Here is a 19201-nt window from a genome sequence, read left to right as displayed (position 1 = left end):
TCTCGGTGGCGAACCTTACTGCAAACTGAAGATTCAAACTGGAGTTTCGCAGGTTGCTTTCACCACAAAACTGCAGTTGCACAAATTTGGATGTAACAGAGTTCTAACCTCTGTCCCATTTAACTCTGGTTTTGCGTTACACCCGAATTCGACCCACAAGTGACAGCAAGCATTGCCTATATTTGACCTTACTCTGATGGGGAAGGGGAGCGAACATTGTTGTGGTCCAGGCCTGATTTGTATACTAAATATGCTCATTAGCTAGCATACAAAATTAGGCCTGTCTCATAAGTGTCACCAAGTGACCAAGTTCTTTTATATAGTGACCATGTAGGATCTGGGCACAAGGAATAAAGGAGATCAAACCAATCCTAAATGATTCAATGGGCTTTATTGAGTATAAAGGAATAACAACATCAATCTAGCTGAGCAGAAAGCAGAACATTCTATCAATATTACTAACAATATTTCAACCCTAGCCAGCACCAATATTCACCCAGTGTTCCTAACTAACATATGTGTGTGTATTAAATCTTCCTAGAGCCTAATAGAATTCAGATATAGATGGAAAAGGGGGTGGGGTAAGGAAGGTTGAGGACTGGCATGGGTTGGGAAGATCAGGAGTTAGTAGAGGGAAAGGGGGGAAAGGAGAAGGAGGGGAAAGGATGGAGGGATCCAAGGCTTGTGGGGAGGCATATTACCCAGATCAGAGGCTTGAGAACGGTGGAGCTTTCAACTGAAGGAGAGAAGCTTTTGGCTGGAGACAGGAGCTTTTAGATCAAGCATGCAGTTTGCTCAGAGCACGGCTGAGAGTCAGAGCACCATGGCTGGGGAAGTCTTGACTTCTCACTTAGCAGCAGAGGTCACAAACAGTCCCTTCTCCCATGGAAAGAGTTCCTGCCTCTAGCCCCATGGCTTGGGCAGCAAACCCTTGGATTGCTCATGAGCAGATCTTTCATGTAGGCACAAGATTGTGTGTAGGCACAAGATTGCTAGCTCTCTGTCCAGTATTAGCCTCATTCTTTATAGTTGTATTTTCCTTTGATCTCTCATAGAGTCTATACAAATCCCCTCCTTTTCCTGGGTCCCCAAAAAGTGACAACTTGCTGTTACCTTCTGGATATCATCTTTTAATTATTCAGCCAGTCCAGAGAGATCTTAATCTCATCTTCTGTTATGGAGGAGGGGACATTGCCCAAAGCAAATCTGCATCTCTGAGTTGCAAATGGGCCCCTTCTCTTGTCCCAGATTTGCTAGCCTGGTCCCAAAAGGTGTTAAAAGTCAGGAGTTAGTGAGAGAATTAGTTCTATTTGTGTGAGACAGCAATTACATTATTTCTTGTGTACCTCTATCTAGTGTGTAATTATAACAAGATAATATTTAAAGTAACATAAAAAGGGGTACATGTGTGAGAAGAGTTAATCAATACATTTGACTGAGGCAGAAGCATCCTGTCAGTGAGGTAAGGGGATAATTTCAGCAGTGTGAGACTGGTAATTAAGCCTGACCCATTGAGTCTCTTGTGAGTTCCACAAACACTGATAAACAATGCTAGATTACCCCTGCCTCTACAAATAATTTACCAGGCATTACCCAGGCAGATCTGGGTGTCAATTCGCCTGAGTCCAGGCATTTAATCGAACTCTTAATATAAAATGAAATCAGACACAGGCTTGAATTCCATATACTTCTGGGCCGGTACCTCTGGATCTAAGGTTGGGGTACATGTGCCCCAACAACATGTTAGTCTGTTGCGGAGGCAACTGGTGATATATTCTGTCCCTTCCACTTCCACTTCCTTGGAAATGGCTAAAAGAGGGAGCACTTTTCCAGGACAAAACATGTTTCTGAATCTCAGCTCTACTTTCCAGCTCATTACTAGTTCCACTTAAATCCAGGTGGTCACTGGCTTTTCCCTAGAATGAAATTCAAAGTGAATTTGAAGGTTCCTTCTCAGAGAAATCTGAGAATTTCAAGAGCAGCCAAAGAGTTTCTATAAGGCAACTGACATTTCTCAAGGAGAATACATTCCTAAATGACGTCTGAAACTTTGAATCTCATGCTCCTATTGTCCTGAGTAGCCAGTCTAAGTGGTTCTGGTTGTTTGCCCGTCTGACACTTCCTTGAAGTTATCAGTTCTAATTCATGTGTGCTAGCCAAGGCTGTGCAGATTTGCTAGGACAGCTCCCCGAGGCTGCTTGCAAATTAACAAATCACATAAGACATCGCCAAATTTCTGTTTTCTGCTTCACCTTTGTTTGAAAAGAGATGGTTGGATGGATGGATACATGAATAAACATGTATTTCACATGATAATTCATATTGCATAAAGAGCAATTCAAAATCTAATCCTAACTTCTTCCTAATGCACCTTTTGGATTTCACACTCCATTCCTCTGATTACAACCTGCCAGGGCCTCCTAAATGATATAATCACAATCTAGGCAGGGGGTCATAAATGTAGTAACTACCCAATAGGAAGATTTCTTTTAACCCTTGCATGCAAATCCAAATTATGAAGAGAGAATTGATGCATGCTATGTGTGCCTTCTTCCCTGTTGAGGGGTGATTCGAATATGTCCAGTCACTGGGGCGTAGTCATTCCAAATAGATGGCAGTCATTTTTTTGGAGAGAAGCTTTGTATTTTTTGGTGTCTGTATACTTTCCCCTTAGGGAGAGGTGTATCCTTGAAATGCATTTGGTCTGTTTTCATCAGTAGATTACTTTTGCACCATCCCTTTCTTTGTCTTTCCATTCCAAACAGACAAATATTTATTATTTCTCAGTGTAAACTGACCTGAGCCATTTTTGGAAGGGCAGTATAGAAATTGAATAAATCAATAAATAAATAACACATAATAACATAATAACATAAGAACAGCCCTGCTGGATCAAGCCCAAGGCCCATCTGGTCCAGAATCCTGTTTCACACAATGGCCCACTAGATGCCTCTGGAAGCCTACAGGCAGGAGTTGAGGACATGCCCTCTCTCCTGCTGATACTCCCCTGCAAGTGGTACTCAGAGGCATCCTGCCTTTGAGGCTGGAGGTGGCCTTTAGCCCTCTAACTAGTAGCCGATGATAGACCTCTCCTCCATGAAGTTATCCAAACCCCTCTTAAAGCCGTCCAGGTGTTGGCTGTCACCACATCCTGTGGCAGAGAGTTCCACAAGTGGATTATGCATTGTGTGAAAAAGTACTTCCATTTGTTGGTCCTAGATTTCCCGGCAATCAATTTCATGGGATGATCCCTGGTTCTAGTATTATGTGAGAGGGAGACGAATTTCTCTCTATCCACTTTCTCCACACCACGCATGATTTTATAGACCTCTATCAAGCAAGGAGATTGCAATCCAGTTGGTACCCACTGCCAGAAAAACAATCAGCAAGGGAAAAACAGACTTCCAAAATGGCACTTGGCACATCAAAATGTTTCGATCAGAACAGTGGTTGTTCTGCTCCAAGCTTGAAGCAGGCCCTTTATTTATAGGGTGTTCTGTTTTGATCTCAAAACACATGAAATGGCCTGTTTCAAGCTGAACCTGCCGATTAGCGGGGCTGGGGACTGGAACCTAGAATACTGAAAGAGAAGGAAGCAGGGTTCTCTTCTTCCTCTATGTTCTGCTTTTCAAAGGACTTGTCCTGACCACTGCCTTGTGTTTAACCCTATCCACATGTTATGTTCAATGCTCACATAGGTGTGTGCGCTGTATACTGTACAATGAGCCATACACCTTGCTATCTATATCATGCATCTGAGGGACCTGTACCCATGTTCATTTTTAAAATGAATGCAAGTACAATCAGTCATTTTTTAAAAAAAGAACATGTCTGTGTGTACAAACAGTGGACAACATTATGAAGCTATTCTCACGACCAGGGGAAATCAGGCTAAGGGAGAATAGCCCAATTTTCCCTGGTCGTCTGCTGCCATGTGAGCCACACGGCTCCCGGCAGCAAACCTCAAAAACTACCCCTCCCCTTAAATGAGGTTAGCGGAGCAAGAACTCTGCTAACCCCATTTTGTTGATCGTGTGCTGCCGCAGCGCAGCTCCGCACCACAGCAGCATACAAGGAGACCCCCGCCGGGAGGCTGAAACAAGCCTCCCAGCCCTGGGAGTCTCTCAAGAATGCCCCATGCACTTGTGGGAGGCATCCTGGAACTTCTGGGGGCTGGCTGGCCCCAATCCCTGCCACCCCTGCTGGCTCCATGACAGAGCCGGCAGTGATGTGAGCGGCCGATCCAGCTGCCCAGGGATGGCTCCCTGCCCATGTGTGGGGAGAGCGGTCTAAGCCCACTCTCCCTGAACTACTCCGAACAGCGCTTCTTCACACCGATCATGTGAACCACCTCTATGTCTGAATCGGGCTTTACTCTCTTAGTTTCCCCCCTTCTTCAGAATTTAACTTTTCCACTTCCTTTTCTTTCCATTGTTCCCTTCCACTTCCACTCCTAGTACCAGGTATGGGTGCAGGATACCCTCAAAGGGCCTCCCTCTAGGGTGTGGCCTCTCCTTCTCAAGACCATTATCTCTCATTTCCTCAGAGAACTGGTGAGCATGACAGTCTTTTTCCTCCTTGCTACTGCCGCCATTGCCTGACAACTCACTTTCCCTCTACATCTGGAAGGCTCTGTGCCCAATCCTCACCACCACCCAGAGGGAGTGGGCAGAAGAGCTGTTTTATATCTGCCGCCTTTGTAAATGCCTTACAGTTTGTAGGTTTGCCTGAATTTTTTTTCCAAAAACAACTCCATTCTCTTCTGCTTTCTTCCTCCTTTCCTCCTCTGCTCCTGACTCCACCTCACCACCACTCCCGCCACTGGGACATAAATAACAAAATAGAATGTTAGAAAGGATACAACAGGAGTGAGCATTATCAAAATAGCAAGGAGTGTAGTAGACCAGGAGTGAGTGGTTGGCCCTTCCGGAGCAATGGGCCTCAGGAGCTGCCTGAGGAGATTGGCCTTGCATTTTTCTTCTCTTCCTCTGCTCCTTTCATTCTTTATGCTTTCTATCTCACATATTTATTCTTTTATACCACTTTTTTATGCTCAACACCAGGGGTGTAGCAAGGTGAGAATGGGCCTCCGTTCAGTCACTAAACATGGGCAGCCTCCCTCCCACGCAGCAGCAGGCGGCCCATTCGTGGTGGTGTGCGCATGCTCATGTGCATGCGAACCACTCACCTCCCCATGCTGCCTCACCTCTGTGCTTGCTGCCTGCCTACTTTTCAAGTCTCCCAGGCCTATCCTGCTTCCACCAGGCCCAGAAGCCCCCGTGGAATGAGGGCATGCATGCACCTTGTGTTTCCATCAGGCCACATGCATGCCCTCATCCCCAGTAGGATCAAGGTCCAAAGGCAGCAGGAGGGCCACTTAGGAGCCAGGGTGGCCAAAGATGGGGAGGGCTGGGGGCTGCCAACTCCTTCCCACGGCCTGGGAGTCGGCTGAAAGAGGTGGCAGTAGCAGAGGTGGCCAGCTGGCTGCGGGGAGGTAGGAGGGGAGCAAAACAGGTCCCATATGCTTGGCAGTTAGGAAGGAACATAGGAACATAGGAAGCTGCCATATACTGAGTCAGACCATAGGTCCATCTAGCTCAGTATTGTCTGAGCTCAGACTGACAGCAGCTTCTCTCTGGTTGCAGGCAGGAATCTCTCTCAGCCCTATCTTGGAGAAGCCAGGGAGGGAACTTGAAACCTTCTGCTCTTCCCAGAGTGGCTTCATCCCCTGAGGGGAATATCTGACAGTGCTCACACATCAAGTCTCCCATTCAGATGCAACCAGGGCAGTCCCTGCTTAGCTATGGAGACAAGTCATGCTTGCAACCACAAGACCAGCTCTCCTCTCACGAAAATCTTGTCCTATCTTGGAGAAGCCAGGAGGGAACTTGAAACCTTCTGCTCTTCCCAGAGCGGCTCCATCCCCTGAGGGGAATATCTTGCAGTGCTCACACATCAAGTCTCCAATTCATATGCACACAGGGTGGATTCTGCTTAGCTAAGGGGACAAGTCATGCTTGCAAGTTGCTACCACAAGACCAGCTCTCCTCTCCTCTCAGTTTGTATTCCTTCAAAATGTGCACCAAATTAGAGCTCCACCCCACTCCCTCTCTGTTCCTCTTTTCCCACCCATTTTTCCAATCAACATTGCATTCCCAATTTCTTTCCTCCTTCATTTTTGCCTTTCCAGCTTCCCTTTCCTGTTCCGGTGTGTTCATTTCCATTTTCCCCTGGAAGCAGGGCTTAATTGAGGTCAAAGCAACCCAGAACACAGCTCTGAAATTCCTTCAAATTACGTTTCTGAATTTTTAAAAATATGGCTCAGCTCTGATTTTCAAGAAGTACCACAATAAAGCAGCTTTGCTAAAGCTTAAGCAGGTCTTGGCTTGGTCACCGCCCAAATGGATGACCACCTGGCTGGGCACCTCTTGTCCATGCCCATGCAGTCCATCATGGAGGAAGAGTAGGATATATTTAAACAAATAAATATGTAACATTTATGAGGGCTTTCCTCCCCTCCCACCATAAAGTAATTACAACCAGCAGCCAGTCATTTAAAAAAGGACTTCCACGCACAATGGATAAGTTCTGCATAGTTAGACCCTGGATATCTTAATTATGCACTGTTGGTGGTAGTGAGGAGAAAGAAACAGAACAAAATGCACTAGCTGCTGAGGCTATTCCCACCAGTGGCGCTCTTTGGACTGGACGTCCCGGCGGAGGTCAAGTCCCCTGCAGGCATGAGGGCCCCCCTCCAAATTCTGAGCATGCAAAACGTGGTGTCTCTCTGCTAGTCAGTGGGAAGGATCTTATTCAGAATATCTTCAAAAATAGAAATAAAAAGAGTTTCCAGCTTCCCCTGAGCATTTTCTGATGCATTGCAGCTTATCTGGAGGTGCTGGGGCCCCAAAAGGCTTTTAGGTCCAGGCTCCAAAATTACCTAAGTGTACCTCTGATTCCCACGGCCAGCCAAAACCAGGCTAAGGGAGCCCAGGCCTGTTCTGGCAGGTCATGTGCCACCATGGGAGCTGTGCGGCTCCCGGCCGCCAGCCCTCTACAATACCCCCCTTTAAATGAGGTTAGCGGAGCGAGTGCTCTACTAACTCCATTTTTGTGACTGTGAGTTGCCATGGCACGGCTTCGCACCATGACGACTAATGATGAGACAACTGACCGGGAGGCTACAACAAGCCTCCTGGCATCAGGGGGCTCCCCAGCATGCCCTGCGTACTCACATGAGGCATTGTGGGGCTTTCGAGAGCCAGGTGGCCCCCGATCCCTGCCGCCCCAACTGGCTCCATGACGGAGCCGGTAATCATGTGGGTGGCCAATCCGGCCGCCCAGGGCGAGCTGACTGCTCATATGCGGGGATTGCGGATCAAGCCCACTCTCCCCACACAAGCCCTAATTGCACTTCACACTGCTCGTGTGAAGCGCCTCACTGTGGGTTAAGAAGCCTGGTGTTAAGCTGGAATGGTTAATGAGGATGGCAGCAAAGAAGGTTGAGGTGTCTGGAAACCAGTCCTATAAAGAATGGTTGAAAGAAGGAGCTGGATATGTTTAGCTTGGGAAAGAGAAAACTAAGGGGAGATATTGTAGCTGTCTTCAAATATCAGAAGGACTGTTATACAGAAGACGGATCAGTATTGTTCTTTGTTCTTCCTGAGGGCAGGGTGCTTTCCAGACTGTGTGTGTGGGGGGGTGAATCATGGTGACAGCTAGCCTTAATGTTTTGAAGCCAGTTGGTCTAGGACCATCTGGCTTCAAAACTTCCAAATCTAGGACCAGCTGCTTTGGATTTCACAAACCACTTCCTCCCTCGCTGAGGTTGAACAAGTAGAAGTTGGTGTTACGCATGTGCCTGTCACGGTGCGTGTGCACCACTGGTGGCGAAGGGCACGCGCGCACCATGACGGGCGCATGCATAGTGCCAACTTCTACTTGTTACAGAGGATGCAGACAACGATGGGGGCAGAGTCTCAAGGCAGTGTGTGCAGAGATGCATTCAGAGTGGGGCCTTCCCGATTCAACCTGAGCAGGATCTCAGGAGCAGCTGTTTAAAAGGCCAATTCCATGCTAGGGATCATTAGGAAGGGGATTGAAAATAAAACGGCTAATATTATAATGCCCTTATACAAAACTATGGTGCGGCCATACCTGGAGTATTGCGTACAATTCTGGTCACCACATCTAAAAAAGGACATTGTAGAACTGGGAAAGGTGCAGAAGAGGGCAACCAAGATGATCAGGGGCCTAGAGCACCTTTCTTATGAGGCAAGGCTACAACACCTGGGGCTATTTAGTTGAGAAAAAAGATGACTGCAGGGAGACATGATAGAGGTCTATAAAATCATGCATGGGGTGGAGAAAGTGGATAGAGAGAAATTCTTCTCCCTCTCCCATAACACTAGAACCAGGGGTCATCCCATGAAACTGATTGCCAGGAAATCTAGGACCAGCATATGGAAGTACTTTTTCACACAATGCATAATCCACTTGTGGAATTCTCTGCCACGAGATGTGGTGACAGCCAGCAACCTGGATGGCTTTAAGAGGGGTTTGGATAATTTTCATGGAGGAGAGGTCTATTGACGGCTACTAGTCGGAGGGCTCTAGGCCACCTCCAGCCTTGGGGGCAGGGTGCCTCTGGGTACCAGTTGCAGGGGAGTAACAGCAGGAGAGAGGGCATACCCTCAACTCCTGCCTGTGGTTTCCAGTGGCATCTGGTGGGCCACTGTGAGAAACGGGATGCTGAACTAGATGGGCCTTGGGCTTGATCCAACAGGGCTGTTCTTATGTTCTTAAAATTAACTGAATGGACAAAAAAAACACAAACCCACGCACGTGTGCATGCCTTAGAAGGAACACTGTTTCATGCTAAATGAAGTTAAGGGAGTGAGTGGTCCCTTAACTTCATTTTTATAATCATGTGTCAGCTATGGCTGCTTGCAGCCGCAGCTGATTCACTTATGGGGGGGATCTCAGTAATGCACCATGCACTCGCGCAGTGCATTATTGGGACTTCAGGGGGCATTGCGGTGTGTGGTGGCGCATCCCAGCACCCCAACCCCAGGAGCTGCAAGGCGAGCATCCGGTCGTCTGGGCTGGCAATCCATCTGCCCAGGGAAGCCATGGTGATTGTCTCTGGGGAAGGTACGTTAAACCCTCCTTCCCTGCAGACCGCCCTGCAGCTCTTGTCATGGATCGTGAGAAGAGCTCTAATGTGGTAAGCCTGAAACGTCAAGATAAGATCCGAAACAGGCTGTGGCTATGCAAATGCACCCTGCTGTTCCCATATGCAAGATGGTGTCAAAACCCAGATCATACAAATGGACAGCGGGCCTAGCTGTAGTGAAGCAATTTCAAAGGTGCCGTCTAGAAAGTCCCCAGGACTAGAAGCAATAGGTTGAAATAACAAGGAAGTAAATATAGGCCACATATTAGGAAGAATTTTGTATCTCTATGAACAGTCTGGCAGTTTCCCATGTGAAGTGGTGAGCTCTTCTTTGCTGGAGGGTTTTTTTGTTTTTTGTTTTTAGCAGAAACTGGGCAGCCATCTCTCAGGGATTCTGGAGCAGTTTCTTGCACTGAGTGGTGTGTTGGAATAGAAAACCTCTGAGGTACCTCCCAGATCTAAAGTGCGATGGTTCTATTCCGTGGTTTCCTCTGTTCAGTTCTCCATCTCTTCCTTCCTTCAAGATGGCACCTCCAAATTCTAGCTGCCTCCTGAGTTTTGCAAACAGTTTTGCATCCCTGAATGCTCCTCGTGACATTATTTTGAAAGTGATTATCCCTGACAGTTAGCTAGACCTTTCAGGTGTAAGAGAAACGAGGGTGATTTCTTCCTCCTCAAAAGGGATGCTCCTTCTGCAACCAGGCAAAAGATTTTTCTGCTCCACTACTTCCATTTGTTTAAGGTTGCGTGTTCTTTTTTTTCTTTTCTTTTCTTTTTTTTTGCACTTTAGGATGATTACCATATTCCTTTGAGAGGACTGTCAAAACAACCCCTTTGTGAGCCCCATCCTTCACTTATTTCCTGTTTGGTTTTCTCCCGCTCTGCCCTCACTGCAAGATGCAGTTGGTTGGTAACTAATAAAGGTACGGAACCTTCATGTTGTATGTTAGGGCCATTAATTTTGAGTCCCCAAGATGGATGACTTTCCTATCCCCTTTCTCCTCTTGTGCTGTATTCATTATTACCCCAGAGGATAGAAAGAATGAAAAAGTGTCTTATTTTCCCTGGTTTCCTTATTATTACTCCGGGGACAGTGTATCCTTATCAGCCTTAAAGCTGATAAAATGGAGACCCCTAGGTTAGGCTAAGAATCAACAGTTTTTAAAAAATAGCAAATGCCTTTGGGTTTTTTATATATATTGTTTTGTAATACACTTGACAAGGTTTATCTTGTGTTGTTTGCCTGTTTTTCAGGAGCAAGTGGCGCTCCAGCAGCCCAGAGCGTTTGAAGAGAGAATACATAATAGTAATCTAAAGCGAGTTGTTCAGAATGGAGGGCTTATTTCCCGCTGTGCTGGGGTCAAGGTATTATGATAATATACACCTTTTAATATTCTGCTCTCATCCACATGTTTATTAGTTTTCCCCATTTCCATTATGTAAAGTAATTAGTTAGGAGATAATGGCACCTTAATGGCAGGACAATAAACAGTCAATAGAAGAAAGGGGTTGCTGGGTTGTCACAGTGGTTTCCCATTTTCCTTCCATTTATATCCTCCTGGGGTTCTTCTTCATTTTTTGGTGTTGGCAAAGAGACCAAGGAATTGATTGTAGATCAGTTTGGGGTAAACCACAAAGTACTGCATGCTGGTTTCAGTGCATTTGTGGACAATTAACATGATCCTGTCTGTTATTATCCTGCCCACAAGCCTCACCCATCAACCTGGCAATGGATAAGGAGGAAATGATCATCAACTATGCAGTATATATTTATTTATTTATTTATTTATACTTATTTATATATGTATTGTTTATGATCTTCACAATACAATTATTTGACAACAGATTTTATTCTGACTAGCATGAGTGCAGTGATGCTTGCACAACCCATCCTCATTCCTTTTTCCTGCCGTGGCTTCTTGAGCCCCCTGAAAAGCCACTCCTGAGATCTAAGGGGCTAAAGGGGCTGCAATAAGAAAGAGGGGGCAAGGAAGCACCATTGCTCTCGTACTTGTTAGAATAAAATGTGTATTCTATGTTCTATACAGTATTGAATATCTCAATTTTTTTATTTTTAACATTTTATATCCCGCTCTTCCTCCAAGGAGCCCAGAGCGGTGTACTACATACTTAAGTTTCTCCTCACAACAACCCTGTGAAGCAGGTTAGGCTGAGAGAGAAGCAACTGGCCCAGAGTCACCCAGCAAGTCTCATGGCTGAATGGGGATTTGAACTCGGGTCCCCCCGGTCCTAATCCAGCTCTCTAACCACTACACCACGCTTGCCACTATGTCAAGGCTTGTGGCCAGGATCCCACCAGGGAACGGGGGACAGCATCCCAGCAGGCTTTCCCCATTTTCCTTGCTTCTGAGGCCTTGGTGATGGAAGAGAGGGGGTTCTAAGCCATCCTGTCCCTCCTTTTCTGTGCAGGCATCTTCCTGTGGCTGCCCCATGGGAGCAGGGTCCAGCCATCTGCTTCCTGCCTCTTTCTCCAGCCTCTCCACCACGCCCCACTTAAGTACTTCCTCCCTCCACCCTTTAAACCCCTAGAATCCTGTCTGTCTCCTCTGTCTCTCCGAAGTCATGGAATAACATACACATGACTATGAGGCTGCCTATAATGAGTTAGAGTCCAGGGATCTCAGACTGTCACCTGACTACAACTCCCATCATCCTCAGTCACAATGCCCAGTGGCCAGGGATGATGGGACTTCTAAGTCTCTCTAGTTCTGTGTTGTCTACTTTGATTGGCATCTGCTCTCCCATGCTGCAGGGAGGGTCTTTTACAGCCTGGCTGCCAAAGTTCTTTTTTGAAACTGAAGATCTGTGGTTGAATTGGTTGGGATTTTGCCGTAGATATACTGAGGCTATTCTCACGATTGGCTAAACTAAGGCTAGGGGAGCCTATCCCGATTTTAGCAGAACATGAGAACCACCGAGCTCACAGGTGAACCTGGTTGCCTCAAAGCAGGTAACCTGCTTGCAAAGCCCTTCCCTTAGCCCAGATTAGCGGAGCGAGTGATCTGCTAACCGGGAGTTTCCGGATCGTATGTTGCCACGCTGTGGCTCCGCACCGTGGCAATTCACGAGGAGATCCCCAATCGGGAGGCTAAAAAGCAGCCTCCTGGCTGGGGGGTCTCTCCAGCATGTTCTATGCACTCACGCAGAGCATGCTGGAACTTTTGGTGGCCACGCGGTCCCCGAACCCCCAAGCCTCCACCGGAACCGGCAGTCGTGTGGGCAGTCGATCGTGTCGTGATGGAGTTGAGTCGTGTGGGCGGCTATGCCCGCTCTCCCCGCAAACCAGCTCTGGGCGAGTCTCACCGATTATGAGCCTCGCCTCATTGTCTCCATTCTTTGTGTGGGGCATGCTTGTATATATCTGAGTGTGTCTGTGGACTGGCTTGAAGGTGGAGTCAGTGGAGTTTTTGTTTGTTTGTTTTGCCTCCTCCCTTCTTCTTCAGAATTCAAACTGAGGTTCTCTCTCCTCTCTGCATAACAGACTGTTAGCCTGTTTGTTGCTTTCTTAGCCTATGTTTAGTAAGTAATACATATCAAGCTCTTCTTTCTCAGTTGAAGTGGGCCTCCGGTTCAGTTGCTTATGAAGGATAAGTAATTTCTTTGCAGTAGAATTGAACCAGCTTCTGTAGATAAAGCAGGTACTCTACCACTGAGTTATGGCCCATCCTGAGAATACAGATTTGAGACAAATATATCCAATTGCCTATGAACATACACGATAGCACTCAGCAGAAGCACCACCCGCGTTATCCGATAAAGAAGAAAAATGTGAGAGAAGAGGAAAAAATGAAGAAGAAAAAGGTGGAAGATGGAAAAGAGTAAAGGGGGAGGGACAAGGGCAGAGGTGCACCTAGGCAATTTTAGAGCCTGGACCTCAAGGCCTTTGGAGGGCTCCCTCCCCGCAAATTAAGCATCATCATTCTCGGCCAGGCAACCACACCACCAGGGACAGACTATCTATCTATCTATCTATCTATCTATCTATCTATCTATCTATCTATCTATCTATTTCATTTTATATCCCGCTCTTCCTCCAAGGAGCCCAGAGCGGTGTACTACATACTTAAGTTTCTCCTCACAGCAACCCTGTGAAGTAGGTTAGGCTGAGAGAGAAGTGACTGGCCCAGAGTCACCCAGCTAGTCTCATGGCTGAATGGGGGATTTGAACTCGGGTCTCCCCAGTCCTAGTCCAGCACTCTAACCACTAAAGAGGATTTGGGGGGCCCCTGGGGCTGTGGAGGTCCTAGACTTCAGCCTCAAAGTCCAGGGGTAAGAGCAGCTCTGGACAAAGGGGGGAAATGAAAAAGAACTCCCAATAATGCCCACTGAAACTGTTTGTGGCAATTTTATGGTAAATGCAAGCAATAATGCTGAGCTAAAAGCCCCCTCTCCCATTTTTGCAATCCCATTCACAGCTAGAGAAAATGGGGTAGCAGTTTGGGCCATGCCGGGCAGTGAAAAGGTTTAAAAGAGGGACTAAAGAGGACCTTACCAATGGCATCGGCAGCTCCCCCCCTCCCCTGCAATGCCTCCTGGAAATAATGGAATGTGAGGACAGATTATTCATAAAGCATTTGGGGGGGACTTGTGTCTGCCAGGTGTTGGCTGCAGGAGAAACTGGGGCTGACACGAAACAGGTAGCAGTGGTGAGAAGGGGGGAAGCTGTCAAAAAAGATAAGCTGATTTTGCCTCTTTCACCCCTGCCCTCCCTGACTGGAGCCAAAAGTGCCCAGGGAAGGATTTTTGGCTCAGTTTTAATTGACATTGTGTGTGTTTGTAGTACTGCAGCAATGAGCTGCTGTGACAAAAGTAGGCATATATTAACAGCTTGCTTGCATGTTTTCATCCCAGTTACAGTATAACACAACTTAAATGGTGTGAGAAATCACACAGCTTTGTGATGAGGAGTCTCTTGTCATAACCATACAAAAGACCAAGGTTAGGGTATTTGAGAAGAGACCAAAAGAACACAAATGGCAAATCAATGGTCGCAGGGTTCTGCAGGTCAAGACTGATAAATACCTGGGTCTAGTCTTCCACACAAAAGGATCGTGGAGACCGCAATGTGAATACGTGGCAGCAAGGGCACAGAGGAGTGCAGCTGCTGTATTAAAATGTGTCCGCATCAATGGGGGACATTACATTCTGGCGGCGCTTAGGGTGTACCAGGCCAAAATATTGGCACAAATGTTATATGGGGGTCAGATCTGTCACACCTGCAATTTTAAGCCTCTAGAAGTGGTTGGATTCTAGATTTCTTTTGAGAATTCCTTCATGCTGGATTCCTTCATGCCATTTTTCAAGTGCCCAGGTGTGTATCAAATGCCATTCTGCATCTGGAAACAGGATTAATTTGAGTTAATCCAGAGGAGAGCTGGTCTTGTGGTAGCAAGCATGACTTGTCCCCAGGGGCGTAGCAAGGTTGGAGTGGGCCCAGAGACAAGATTTTAAAATGGGGGCCCCCCACTCAAAGTCCAGGGCCTCCACACACCGCAGGCCCCCAAGGATTTAAGTCTGATATTCCAAAATAAGTATGCTGCCTGGAAATACATTTCACTGAATACACACACACACACGTCACAATATATAGTGATATACATTGAGTACTATACATTTGTTTTACTTTTAATGCCTAGAACACACTAAAAAGATGAATGATTAAAATGGGCCCCTCGCTGCAGATTAGCCAAGGAGCCTTTCAACCATGCAGGGTGAACCTATGTTTGTTTTCTCAGAATTCTGAACAAATTCAGTCAAGTTTGATTGCAGGAGGTTTTTCACAGGAGGCTTTTAAAGCCCTTTAAGACACATCTCCTCTGGAATGGAGGTGCTGCATTCACATGTTGGCCAGATTTACCCTGAAGTCCCTGCAAGTTATTGGGGAGCAGTTCACACACAAGAAAAATAAAATAAAATAAAAGCAGAAGACATGCTTCACAGTTCTCACTCAGACCTTCTGGGTTACAAAACATCTTGAACATAAGTGCATTTATAAATGAATGAATAAAATAAATATAATACTGTTTCTTCCAGAAGTTTTTGTAATTTTCTGCCATGAAACAAGCCACTTATAGGACTTTTTAGGTAGTTTTTTTTAAGCCAGCAAATTTTCCAAGCTGTTTAAAAATAAATATTCAGAGACTTCTCAGTCCCTCCCCCCCATATCAAAGCCCTATGGCAAGCAGATCCCTATATATCCGGGTGGGGGGGTGGGAAGGTAACCACAAAAAGGAGTTCACACTCTACCTGGCAGCAGGGGGTCTTCTGCTGCAGAGACCAGTGGTGGCCACTCTGGCTGCCTCCTCCTTCCTGGCTGGCTTGGGCCCTACTGGAGTTCAGGCTTCACTGCGGCCTACACTAGACCTCCGTGGAAGCCCCGCCCACCCGCCGATCAGCTGAGAGGCGGGAGAAAAGGAGCTCTTTGCAGCTTGTCTGCTGCCTCGATTGCCGGCCAGGAGAACAAGCTGGAGAGACGGCGAAGAGGGCAAGTGGGTGAAAGGCTATGGGGCTGGGCAGGGGGCAATGGGGAGTCACATGAGGTGCCTCTGGGGTGCCCCTCCAGGCAGTGGGGCCCCCAGACAACTGTCTCCCCTTGCCCTATCATTGTTACGCGCCTGCTTGTCCCCATAGCTAAGCAGGGTCTGTCCTGGTTGCATCTGAATGGGAGACTTGACGTGTGAGCACTGCAAGATATTCCCCTCAGGGGATGAAGCCACTCTGGGAAGAGCAGAAGGTTTCAAGTTCCCTCCCTGGCTTCTTCAAGATAGGGCTGAGAGAGATTCCTGCCTGCAACCTTGGAGAAGCCGCTGCCAGTCTGTGAAGACAATACTGAGCTAGATAGACCAATGGTCTGACTCAGTATATGGCAGTTTCCAATGTTTCCATGTTCCTATGAGTTGAGGCACAGGTGCAGCTCCGCACATTTAACTATTGGCTTAAACTACATGCCTTCCCGCAGCGCCTTGCCCCCTTGGTATTGAAAGATGAGTTTCACTCATCGTGGAGCAAGAGCCTCCATGACAATCTGGGTAGATATGGCTTCTCAACGCAATGTTTATTGTCACTATGTCACGATGCTGCCAAAGAGATTATTAAACAACATGTGGCAGATATGGAGAAGCAAATGGATTTAAGCCTAGTTACCATCAACAGCACCCCAGGTGGCTTCTCAAATTACCCCCAGTCTGCTGCATACCTCGCCCACTTGAACACTTTAAATCAGAGGAGAGCCTTCTTGCTAGCCCAGTTTAATGCCTTGCCCTCTGCCTTTAGATGGTAGATTTAAGGGGATCCCATTAAGGAACCGGCTATGTCCATGTGGTGCAGGTGATACTGAGTCAGTTGCACATGTCCTTTTACATTGTGTTTACCACAGGGACATTCATACTACCTGGATTGAACCACTGTTAAAAAATAGTCTGGGTCAATCAGAATAGTATTATATTTTCTATTTCCTGGCGGATCGACATGCAGAGGTCACAACGCAGATAGCAAGATTTTGTGCAGCAGCTTGTAAACTGAGAAGAGAACAACTTAGCTGTAACTGAGATTTTATATAATTTGATACGGTGCCACTAAGTTATTGTTTTGATTTTGTTCTATTACGTTGCCTTATGCTTTGTGTGTATTTTGACTAGTCATGAGAACCGTAATAAACTATTACTTACTTACTTACTGGTGTGAGAAATGGCAAATATGTTTAAAGACCTTGAACTGGAGAAATGTAGCAATAGGCCAATGGAACAAGGAAAAAAACCAGTGCGCTCAAAATTACTAAATTTTAAAGAAAGTCCTTGAAATAGCCTCCAGGTGAAGGTGTGATAACTAAGCCTTAGTTCTGACAGAGATGGTAATTTGTGTCAAGACTGTACCATCTTGGACTTTTTTTATCGTAGGCAACTCACGACGAGACCCCCGGCAGGGAGGCTAAATGCAGCCTCCCGGATCGGGGGGTCTCTCCAGCATGCCCTGCACACTCGTGCAGGGCATGCTGTAGCTTCCAGGGGCTGCACGGCCCCTGAACTCCACAGCCACAGCCAGCTCCGTATTGGAGCTGGCAGTCGTGTGGGTGGCCAGTTTGGCTAAGCCCACTCTGCTCGCAAATCCACTCTCCTCACAAGTTAGTGGCTGCTAACATGATTCTCTTAGGATTCTCCCCTTAGGGAAGAGGTCATAGTTCAGTAGTGGTTCAGTGGTTCTTTGCAGAAGGTCCCAGATGCATCCCTCGCCATCTCCAGGTAGGGCTGGGAAATAGCCCTGCCTGAGGCCCCGGAGAGCCACTGCCAACCAGGGCAGACAATCCTGTGTGAGATCCACCAATGGCTTGACTCAGAGGCGGTTCCCACAATCAGTGGGAACCGCCGAGATGGGATTTGCGAGGAGAGTGGGCTTAGCGAAACCGGCCGCCCACATGACTGCCAGCTCCATTACGGAGCCAGCTGTGGCTGTGGAGTTCAGGGGCCATGCAGCCCCTGGAAGCTACAGCATGCCCTGCATGAGTGTGCAGGGCATGCTGAAGAGACCCCCCGATCCGGGAGGCTGCATTTAGCCTCCCTGCCGGGGGTCTTGTCATGAGTTGCCTACGATCAAAAAAGCTGGGTTAGCGGAGCACTTGCTCCTCTAACCTTGGCTAAGGGGAGGGGTATTCAAACAGGTGACCCGCTTGAGAACAACCGAGCTCAGCTGCGACCGGTGGTTCTCATGGGCATACCAAATCAGGCTAGGCTCCTGATTTGGTATGACCGTGAGAATAGCCTCTCAGTTTAAGGCAGTTTCCTTTGATACTCTTAGCCTCCATTTTGGATTTGAATTTTCCTGTGTATGTGTATGTATGTATATCCCTGCCCACAGAAAACTAAACATCAAAGAGAAGGCCTAGCCTTCTTACTGACATGCTAATTTTCAGTTCATAGGAAAAATACCCACCACCAAGCTAAAGAGACATTTTGGTGCTCACCAGCATTGGAGCAGACCTGTTGGAGGTCACCTTGCCAAAGACTTTCTCAATCTGAAGCCCATCCTGGGAAGAAGTATCCAGCCTGGATGTCTACTATGTACTCCTTCTGTTTTATTGAATGGTTAATTCTTGTAATAGATGTTTATTTATTATTGGTGTTGAAGGAGTATATTTGATTGATTGATTGATTGATTTGATTTGATTCATATACCACCCTTCCAAAGGTGGCTCAGGGCGGTTTACATTAAAATAAAAACCAAAATCAATTAACAATTAAAATAAAAACTAGTTAAAAGCAAATTACAAGTGGAGGTGGGTCTCACAACCAGTGAGACCTGCTTTTGATGATACTGTGGGGAGAACAGGCTAAGCCTGCTCTCCCTGCAGATGATTGGGGCAGTAGCCCTGGGCCACTGGATCGGCTGCCCACACGATTGCCGGCTCCGTGGCGGAGACGGTGGGGGCTGGGGGGAGCAGGGGCCGCGCGGCCCCCGGAAGCCCCAGTATGCCCTGCGCAAGCATGCAGAACATATTGGGAAGACCCCTGGAGCTGGGAGGCAGCTTTTTGCCTCCCCTCCAGGGGTCTACTCACAAGTAGCTGCAGCGTACAGCCATGGCATGGCTACTCATGACCAGATAGCCCGGGTTTGTGGAGCACTCACTCCGCAAACCCGGGCTATGGGGAGGGCTACAGGAGTGGGTTACCCGCTTGAGAAACACCAGGCTCACAGCCGAGCTCAGTGGTTCTCATGATCTGAAAAAATCAGGAAGGCTCTCCTAGCCTGATTTTTGCAGATCATGAGAATAGCCCCGTACAATTAAAACTTAATAACATTAAAACTAAATACAGGCAAACCTCATCATATGCAGATTCGATATCCATGGATTTGCATATTTACAGTTGGGGGGAAAAGAAATCTGACCTCAGTATACCTGGAAAAAAACAGAAAAAAACATTGACCTTGCATATCTAAGGAGGTCACTGTCTTGCATATCTAAGGAGGTCACTGTCTGAGGAGGTCATTTCTGGCCGCCATTTTATTTCTTGG

At 47.1% G+C, this 19201-nt stretch overlaps 1 long non-coding RNA gene across 1 annotated transcript in view; it reads left to right on the top strand.

Annotated features, from left to right (window-relative positions):
• LOC128348843 (uncharacterized) overlaps nt 1–18235 on the top strand; it is a 60445-nt gene extending 42210 nt beyond the window's left edge. The window contains exons 2-4 of the long non-coding RNA XR_008318378.1: nt 9966–10098; nt 10430–10540; nt 18102–18235. This is a non-coding gene — a long non-coding RNA (uncharacterized LOC128348843). The remainder of the gene's footprint in view (nt 1–9965; nt 10099–10429; nt 10541–18101) is intronic.
• Nucleotides 18236–19201: the final 966 nt, after the last annotated feature.

This window comes from Hemicordylus capensis, chromosome 3, assembly GCF_027244095.1.
Source record: "Hemicordylus capensis ecotype Gifberg chromosome 3, rHemCap1.1.pri, whole genome shotgun sequence".
NCBI classification, from domain to species: Eukaryota; Metazoa; Chordata; class Lepidosauria; order Squamata; family Cordylidae; genus Hemicordylus; species Hemicordylus capensis.
The sequence above is the reverse complement of the archived record's forward strand: the minus strand, read 5'-3'. Positions and strand labels throughout refer to the sequence as shown.